This window comes from Mirounga angustirostris, unplaced genomic scaffold (assembly GCF_029215605.1).
Source record: "Mirounga angustirostris isolate CCGP_5_RB_7025 unplaced genomic scaffold, mMirAng1.0.hap1 SCAF_3, whole genome shotgun sequence".
NCBI lineage: Eukaryota > Metazoa > Chordata > Mammalia > Carnivora > Phocidae > Mirounga > Mirounga angustirostris.
Window position 1 is genome coordinate 95,756,984 of NW_026991711.1, and position 9,863 is coordinate 95,766,846.

General features: G+C 40.4%; 1 long non-coding RNA gene across 1 annotated transcript in view; it reads right to left on the minus strand.

The window, feature by feature from the left end:
- Nucleotides 1-8,997, minus strand: part of LOC135363765 (uncharacterized) — a 48,403-nt gene extending 39,406 nt beyond the window's left edge. The window contains exon 1 of the long non-coding RNA XR_010409823.1: nucleotides 8,965-8,997. This is a non-coding gene — a long non-coding RNA (uncharacterized LOC135363765). The remainder of the gene's footprint in view (nucleotides 1-8,964) is intronic.
- Nucleotides 8,998-9,863: the final 866 nt, after the last annotated feature.

The following is a 9,863-nucleotide window of genomic DNA, read 5'->3' on the forward strand; positions in this document are numbered from 1 at the left end:
CCAGGACCCTGGGATCATGACCTGAGCCGAAGGCAGACGCTTAACGACTGAGCCACCCAGGCGCCCCATGCACACGTTTTGATAGTATCTCTTTATTCAGATTCATGGCTTATACCCAAAGTTCAGGGAATAAAAACAATTGTTCATAGAACCAGCTCTCTGGTGATTTTGAATGACTCGGGCACAAATGAAAGACATCTAGAGTGATTGATTTCAAACTAAGCTCTCTGGCATCTCCTCAGACTCTCCTGGGAGTTGGGGTATGGTGGGGGAGAAAATAAAGGTATAGATGAGGTTCTTATTCCTTCATCCACTTCAATTGGAAGAGCTTTGTATCCATCTCTTCTATCCTTGAACAAACATTTCCATGGTTAAGAAACACTTAAATACAGCTGATCTAGAGAAAGATTTGAGTCTGTGTGCCCCTCAGACAATTAACTACAGGGATTATTTCTCATCGCCAATCTCTTGATGAGTTTGGGATGAAAGTGAGTTCAAGGTTGTTCTCCACAGCAAGAACCTGGGGTGAACATTTTCCAGAAGTGACAGGTCACACACCTTGATGAGCAACCAGGTAGATCAGGTTAAAACTCCCTTATAAAAATTACAAAGCTTAACCAATAACTGTGATCGAAAGGAAAGACACCCCCTCTCCACATGGGGGCTGAAGGAAAACCTATGGGTTGGGCCAGCACAGTCCTCCAAGAGTGTTTGCAAAGGACTGTAACACACTAGACTCACGCTTGGACGAAGCTGCCATATTCCTGCCTCAGGGAGCCCCAGCCTGTCTAACTTAGAAAATGCTCACTGTGGACATTACTATATACCTGCCCTGGCCCTCTGGAAACCACAACAAAACACTCATCATACATCTGATTTGGGCCAATGTTGCCCCATTCTAGGACTATAAAGTAATAAAAACCATTCAGGAAAAAGTATACACTAACATATTAAACATATACATCAGCTATAAAATATGCTTCAATTTTTCAAATATTTTTAATTTTTAAAATGCACCTTAAAATCAAAGAAATAGGAGTTTTGCAAATTTGGACCCCCAGCTATTATATCAAATTATTAGTCATAACCAGTTTAATGTTGCACAACACTCGCTGAATATGATGGTTTGAGTTTTGAAATAAGTAAACTTTAACCAGTGGACAGTAATGATCGGGTTGAAGTCCCACCGGGGACAAACCTAACGTAAACGTAAACGTAAGATCAAATAATCATTGTAGAGAAGAGTATTTAATTTCCAGATTGGTTAGTACGTATCTAGTTCCTTCAGAAGTCAGTTACAATCATTGAGATCATTGTTAAAATAAAGTGCATCATGATTCTGACAGATAATGATAGATAATGATAATTATCTAGCAAGATAATGATAATTTTTTTCTTTTATTTTTAGTATCTCTTCCTTTCATTTTTTAAATTCTGTTTCATTGGGTAGAATTTCCACAACAATCTTAAATATAGTGCCTAATAGAGGTCATCTTCATCTTTCCTTAATTTTGATAGAAATATCTCCAGTGATTAATTATTAGATGTAACCCTGGCTGTTGGCCTTAACTACATTTTATTTATTGTTTTGCAGAAATATATATCTCTAGTTTACTAAAACATTTGGAAAGTAGAAACAGAAGCAGAATTTAATCTGATGGCTTTTTTGGTATCTATAGAGAGGATAGTATAATTATTTTTTTATTTAACATATTACATTAGCACTGTGTGATAGTAACAATTTGAGTACTAAATCACACCAAGAATCTAGCATTTGCAAAAGGGGGGGTATCAAAACATAGCACTGTTTTGTAAAGTGAATTATTTGCTTTGCGAATTACCTATGACAAGCTTCTAAACCCAGAAAGCCAGTCTCTATGAGTCAGCATGTGGTTGGGGTCTCGGGGACCAGAGACTAATTATAAAAGCTCCAGCCTAGGCAGGGACACTATTAGGAGGTCAGACCTGCCAGAAGAAATCAATTATAGGAGATGAACCTTGTTTGGATGTGCTTTGTGCACCGCCCCCTCAGGTCCAAGGCCTTGCTTCCTGGTGCAAAGATCATGAATGCCAGAACCTAGCATTTGTGGGCCACTTGGCACACACTGTCCCCCTGTCACAGGAGTCTTCACCATTCTGGTCAGCACAGAATTAGCGACAAGACATGGGAAGGACGTGGAGCTAAGGACTCCTCTTTATGGAGCCACTGACTTCAGCCAGGATGGCAGATTGCAGCAAATCCAATAATCCTCTGGAAGAAAACAGGCACTTGTGCACATTTGCACATACATAACTCGTACACTTATACCCCTCCCCTCACATTAGGGGATTTGTTGAGCGTCGTGGTGGCTTAACATGGGCTTATTTCATGAGTGAGTGAATGAGCAAGTAAACTCAGTCGTCCAAGTACGTCCTCATACTCATCACATACGATGTCCGCTCACAGATACGCAGGCAAGTGGGGGAGCACCCTCCCCACAGCTCTCCACACATGTGTCAACTGCTCTCCCTGTCCCCTCCAAGCTGTGAAACACACCCTCTAGAAGTCTCTTCAACAGTCAGGATGCTTTCAACCTCAAGGGTCAAAAATCTCAATCCAAAAAGCCTCAACTACAGAAGGATTTATCGCTGCACATAACAGGAAGTTGAGGAACAAAGACAGTTGTGGGACTGATTGATCTGGAGGCTGTCACCAAGCACTGAACTTCATCCTGTCCCTCCTACCATTTCGAGGAATACCCTGAGCCTGGTTCCCCTTGTGGGTGCAGGATGGCTCCCAGGAGCAATCAGGGCTACATGCTTCCTAGTTCATATCCTGGAAGAGAAAGCAAGAGGTTTCCCTAGCCTATTTTTTAAGAGCAGAGAAGAATGTTCCAAAAGTCAATGGTAAATTTCTTCCTCCACGTCAAAGATTGTTAATTAGGGCAGGGCCCTTTCCTGAGTCAAGGAGATGGGATGGTACTTAAATCCAGCAAGTCCACCTCCCGAGGCAGGAGTCACAGTGATGAAACAGATTTTGGCAAGTCAAGCACCTGAAGCGCAGCAGCCTGAAAGTGATCTGTGCCAAATAAGTGAGTTCCCAGTACCAGCCTTATGCTCAGACTAGGGCGCAGGGTGGAGAATTGTGGGCACAGTCCTGTCTGGCTCTTCCTCCATCACACCACTGAGGCAGCTGCCTCTGAGAGACCCAGGGAAGGCAGCCTCAGCTGGTCCAACCAGACTTCATTATTTCTTTCACTCCTGGGACCTGTGCTTGGAGGCTGCTGAAGCGAGATCAGAGTCCCCCCACTCGCAGTCAGTGAGAAGTTGAAAGCGAGACCTTCATTCTTCCCTCCTCCACTCCCTTCCTCCAGCTCCAGAGAAAAGAAATGAAAACAATTGTTTTGGTACTGATTTATGTTAGTCCCTAACTATTGTCCCAACCAAAAAGCCAGGGTAGTTCTTCTGCTGGAAGGGCTGATGAGTGTGTAAGTGTGCTGTGTCTGTGTGCGTGCATGTGTGTGTTTGTGTAAGAGTCCAGGTGACTGCATGTGTGTGTGTGACTGTGTGTATATGTAAGCGTGCGTGTTTATCTGTCTGGGTGAATGTGTCTGTGCATATGCATTGGGTAATGAAGCCCTTGGCTGACTAGCGTAGAACACAGGATACGGAGGCTCTGAAGAGAGAAGATCCTCTGCATGAAAAACAATCTTAAAGTGGTGGGGCTGTAGCTTTCTCATTTGTTTTTGCCAGTTTCATTGAAATAGAGTTCACACGCCATATAATTCATCCAGTAAAACTGTCAAAGCCAATGGTTTCTAGTGCATTCACAGAGTTGTATATCCCATCCCATCAGTAAAATATTTTCATGACCCCAAAAAGCAACCCCATACCTCTTAGCCATCACTCCCCAGTCCTTCTATCCCTCTCAGCTCTAGGCAACCATTAATCTATATATTTGCTTATTCTGGACATTTTATATAAAGGCAATCATACAATATGTAGTCCTTTGTGACTGGCTTCTTTCACTTAGCATATTTTCAAGGTTCATCCATGTTGTAGCATGAAGCAGTACTTCATCCCTTTGTATGGATTAAGAATAATCTTGTAATGGATACGCTAAAATGTTATCTATCCGTTAGTGAGCTGATAGACATTTGGGTTGTTTTCACTTTTGGGCTGCATTATGAATAACGCTGCTATGAACATTCATGGACAAGTTTTTGTGTGGACATATACTTTGCTCTCTCTTGCGTATATGCCTAGGGGTAGAATTGTTGAATCACATGGTAACTATGTTTAACCATTTGAGGAACTGCCAGCCTATTTTCCAAAGCAGCTGCACCATTTAATGTTCAGCAGTGGATGAGGGTTCCAGGCTCTCCACATCCTTGTCATACCTGGTATTATTTCTCTTTGATTACAGACATCTTAAATGGGTATCTCATTGTGGTTTTGATTTGCATTTTCCTGATGGTTAATGATGCATATCTTTTCATGTGCCATTTGCATATCTTCCTTGGAGAAATATCTATTCAGATCCTTTGCCCATTTTTATTGGGATATTTATCTTTTAATTATTGAATTGTAATAGTTCTCTACATATTCTATATACAAGCCTTTTACCAGATATATGAATTGAAACATTTTTTCTCCATTCTGCAAGTTGTCTTTTCTCTTTATTTAAGGTATCATTTAAAACACGGAAGTTTGTCATTTTAATATGTCCAGTTAATGTTTTTGTTGTTGTCACTTGTGTTTTTGCCTAATCCAAGGTCATGAAGGTCATGAAAATGTAAGCCTATGCTCTTGTCAGAACTGTATAGTTTTAGCTCTTTCACTTAGATCTCTGATTCATTTTGAGTTGGTTTTTGTATATGGTCTAAGGTAGCACTCCAAGTTCATTCCTTTGCATGTGAATGTGCCAGTGCCCCACTATGGAAAAAGACTATTCTTTCCCAATCAGACTGTCCTGACACCTTGCTGAAAATCGATTGTAAGTGTAAAGGTTTATTTCTAGATTCTCAATTCTATGCCACCAGTCTATATACCTAATTTCAGGCCAGTACCTCTCTGTCTTGATTACTGTAGCTTTGTAGTGTGTTTTAAATTTGGGAAATGTGAGTCCTTTGACTTTTTTCTTCTTTTTCAATATTGCTTTGGCTCTTCTGGGTCCCTTGAATTTCTATCTGAATTTTAGGTTTAGCTTGTCAATTCAGGTAAAGGAGTCAGCTGAAATTTTGATAGAGATTGCCTTTACTCTATAGATCAGCAGGAGGATTACTGTCATTTTAACCATATTGAGTCTTCTGATTCATGAACATGGGATGTCTTTCCATTTACTTAGGTCCTCTATAATTTATCTCATCAATGTTTTGGAGTTTTCAGAGTATAAGTTTTGTACTCCCTAAATGTATTCCTAAGTATTTTATTCCTTTTGATGTTATTACAAATGGCATTGTTTTCTTAATTTTACTTTTTGTTTGCTCATTGCTCCTGTATAGAAAAACAATTCAGTTTTGAATACTGATCTTCTATCCTGAAACTTGCTGAACTTGTTCATCAAGTCCAATAGATTTTTAGAGGTCTTGGCTTTTTTTGTTTCTTTTTGTTCTTTACAATAGTTTACCTCCTTCAAGGAAAAGAACAAATTTAATTTTTAAGAACCACAACAATTCTTATATATGGTGCAACTATTCTGTTCCATTTCTTGATGTTCCTCAGATCTGCTAAGTGACTATTCTTTGGATTTAAACATGGGGAAATTAATCTTTAGAGAAGCTGAGTAACTTCCATAAGGTAACAAGGTAAAGCAAATATTCTCCTTTTACTGTAAGACATGTGGAAAATGAAGATTCACTACCTTTCTTTTTTTTTTTTTTTTAGATTTTATTTATTTGAGAGAGAGAGACAGAGATAGTGAGAGAGCACAAGTGGGGAGGAGAGGGAGAAGCAGGCTTCCCACAGAGCAGGGAGCCCGATGCGGGCTCGATCCCAGGACCCTGGGACCATGACCTGAGCCGAAGGCAGACGCTTAACCGACTGAGCCACCCAGGCGCCCTTCACTACCTTTCTTTATACCACTTCAGTTCCTAGGCTTGTGTGAGCATACACACACACACACACACACACACTCAGGGTTCATTGTTTTATCAGACCTCTGCTCCTGGAGTTCATCTTTTTGTCTAAAGGTTTTCTCTGGTTAACTTTCTAGAAGTCAGTACTGATGCACTTGTTAATTATGTTGTCAAATGATGTATATGACTTTAGGGTAAACCTCAGTCCTCCTTATCACCAGTTACAGATGAAGAAAGTGAAAAAGGAGGAGGTGATTTGCCCAAGGTTACACAGAAAACAGTGGCAGAAGAATTGTTTTTATCATTTCAACCCTCTTTTGGTTTGTACTAAAATCCTTAGCCTTTTTTTCTTTTTCTGGGTCTATAAACACTCCTCACATCCTCTAGAGATAAAATTGTAGAGCCAAGATGTTGAGTCCCACAGACAAGGCTGAGAAGGACTAACAGCCATCTGCTGGGGAGGTAAGACTACATTCATCTATTCACTCATTCAACAAATAATTATTGAATGCCTATTATGCTATTATGCAACAGGTCATGTGCTAGGGGTACAGAGATAGAAAAATAACCTTTGCTTTCTACAAACTTACAGCTAATGGGGAATGCAGACAAACCAACAATTTCTATAATGTATGAAAAGCTCTGGGAACTATGGAAAAATGTCAGTCATTTATTCAGCATAGGGGGTGAGAGAATGATTCTTGGAGGAGAATGTATCCAAGCCAATGACAAAAGTATAAAACAAAACAAAAAGAAGTATGAGTGAGAAAGGAGAAATAGGGTCAGAGTCGCAGGAGGTAAGCAGAGTTTGAGAAAGCATGCCACCTTGGGGAAAATTAAGCCATTCCATGTGGCAAGAGCAGAAGCATAAAGGGCAATGAATGGCTAAGTATGTGTATGTGCATTCAGTGCTTAGACTGCCTGGCACATATTCCAGTCTCCATCTATCTGTATTCAGTGAATAAATGGGTAATGGAGGTATAGCTGGAGAAGGCAGTAGTCAGATCAGGAAGGATCTTGTATAATTGTAAAAGTGAGTTTGAATTTTATTCTGAAGATAGGATTTTCATCTGGAAAGTGCTATAGTCAGATGCACCCACTGGAGGTGTGGAAAGTGGACTGGAGATGGACAAGCTTGGAGAGGTGTCGAGTTTGTTACAGAAATGCAGGTGAGAAGTAAGGAATGTGGAGGAAGGAGCAGAGTGGAGAAGAGGTGGCAGCTGAGGAGAGTAAGGAGGTATTCAGCAGTTAATATCTGGGTTGAGAATGTGGGCAGAGGGAGTGGAATAAGTGGAAGGCTCCCAGGCTTCTCCATCTCTTTTGATTTTCATCATGTGAGGAGGGATGGAGTGAGCGAGGAGCTGAGGCAACAGTGAGGGAGGAAGCAGAGGTGCCCACCAAGATAAAAGATGCTGGCCGTCCTCCCTTCTTTCTTTCCTTCCATATCACTTCTCCAGAGAGAAGGATGGAAAAGAGGTGATGGTGGACAACTCATGAATCCTTTATAGCCCTCCAACTCCCATTTTTAAATGAAGGGGTTGGATGATCACTGACGTTTCTTCCAACTTGGAAATTCTCTGTTCCATGATGTGTCTTTTTCAAGACCCACCCGGTTGGTGTGGATTTCCTGAGCAGAGGGAATTATTAGGAGATTTTGGTAAGAGAAGATGAGTTGAGAATTGAGAACAACTGGCTGGGATTCAGGAAACTTGGCTCAGCCCAACTACCTGGGGGACCGCAGGTAGTCAACCCACATCTCCAAGCTCTGAACTCACCCAAAATAAAGATAAAGGATGGTGGATGGCGTGATGGCAAAGGAGTCTCTCCACACCAGCAATGTCTCACTCTCTGGAGTGGCTTAGAGAAGGCTCTTCCTTCACCCTCCCGACCCCTTCTTTCTTGCTCCATTCCTATTCTATACATTATTGATTCTTCTCTTTGGCCTGATTAATTTCCTCATGTTCACTCTACTTCCTGAGGAGGGCTCATCTTTGACATTCAACTTAAGCTGTTCAGGAAATTCAAGTGTCATTCACTTTGGATTAGAGATAGAATTTACTAATCGGGATACATCTGCTTCCACTGTGGGTACCAAGGTCAGTATCTGATATCCTAATTATTTGAAGTCTGCTCCTGGCTTGCCATCAGGCACACAATGTATAATATTTATATCAGTGATCGATGAATGCTTCCTATTGGATAAATGCATATGAACAATGCTTCCCAAATGTAAAGGGTAATAATAATCTTTTTCATGGTAATGAATGCTATTGACTCAGACTCTGAAATCTTCAATAGCCCATCCATATAACTTAAGATTTTACTTAAAGATGAAAATCAAATACAAGGAATGAAACAAATGAATAACAAACAAAAAGCAGAATCAAATCTATAAATACAGAGAACAAACTGATGGTTCCCAGAGGGGAGAGGGTGGGGGATGGGCAAAATGGATGAAGGGGAATGGGAGATACAGGCTTCCAGTTATGGAATGAAGGAACCACAGGAATAAAAGGCACAGCATAGGGAATATAGTCAGTGGTATTATAATAGCATTGCATGGTGACAGATGGTAGCCACACTTGTGGTGAACACAGAATAAGGTATAGAGATGCTGAATCACCATGTTTTACACCCAAAACTAATGTAACATTGTGTGTCAGCTATACTCAAATAAAAAAAATTATATCAAATACAAGCATTTGATGGGATATGCATAATCTAAATCTTAGGTCAAACTACTGTGCGTCTTGATCAAGAGAGCAATGATTTTTAATTTGTTATGGGTTATGCAGCTATTCTTGATTCTGTAAAATGTACATTTTTTATCTAGGAATTCTTTCTTATATTTGGAACAAATGATAAATTCTTAGTGGTTTTAACATTTCGTTCAGTATTTGCTTCTCACCTTTTCTCAGCTTTGGAGTGCTTCCAGATAGACATCTGCAGAGAAAAATAGGGAAAATCTGAAGGAGGGAGACCCCAAACCATTTTTTTAAATCACCTAAGAAAGATGCTGAGGGGGTGGCTTAACAAAAAGGCAACGACTTTGCTAACGTGGGTCTCCACTTATTCAATAAAGTTAACAGAAGATGAACTTGGGTATCTGGGAATATTTAATTGCTGCAGGCAGAGTTTTAATTCTTTTCTTAAAAAAAAAAAAACCAACAACGTGATTTGGAGACTGAGTTGTGTGTTTTTTTTTTTTTTTTTTACTTTCTCTTTTAGATATACAAGCAGATAATTTTAACAGAAGAAAAATACTGTTTACAGTGCTGTGTTGCTTAGGAACAAATATTCACCATCTTCTCTTATGAGTCCCAGTCCAGTCCAGCTCCCATCCTAGCTTTGCCTGCCCTGCATCTTTGTGTCTCTCACTGAGCCTTCTGAGGTTTTCTCTCTTTTTCTGTGTGCCTCCTATGCTCTAGGGGTTTTATATATGCTCATTAAGCCAATGATGGGAAACAAAATGTTAAGTCTTTTCCACCTCTTTTCCCCCCTCCCCCCATCCCCAAGTAGTAAAAGAGGTTGGGTACACAATCCAATAGGTAGGTTTGAATCTCAGGTTACCACTTTTTATCCTTGTGCAAGTTACACAATATGTATCTGAGCCTCAGTTTCACTGGGAGTGTACAGGTATCAGTGCTCTTACCTTGAGCCTAATCCATTCTCACTAGGAGTCAAAATGATTAGGACATGTCTGGAAGGGCCCACTAATTAAAGGGGATTCCCCAGACAGAACTCTGGATGGTAGCTTGGGAGATAGCACAGAAGGTACATTTCTCTCTCTTCCTTATTTATATGCTC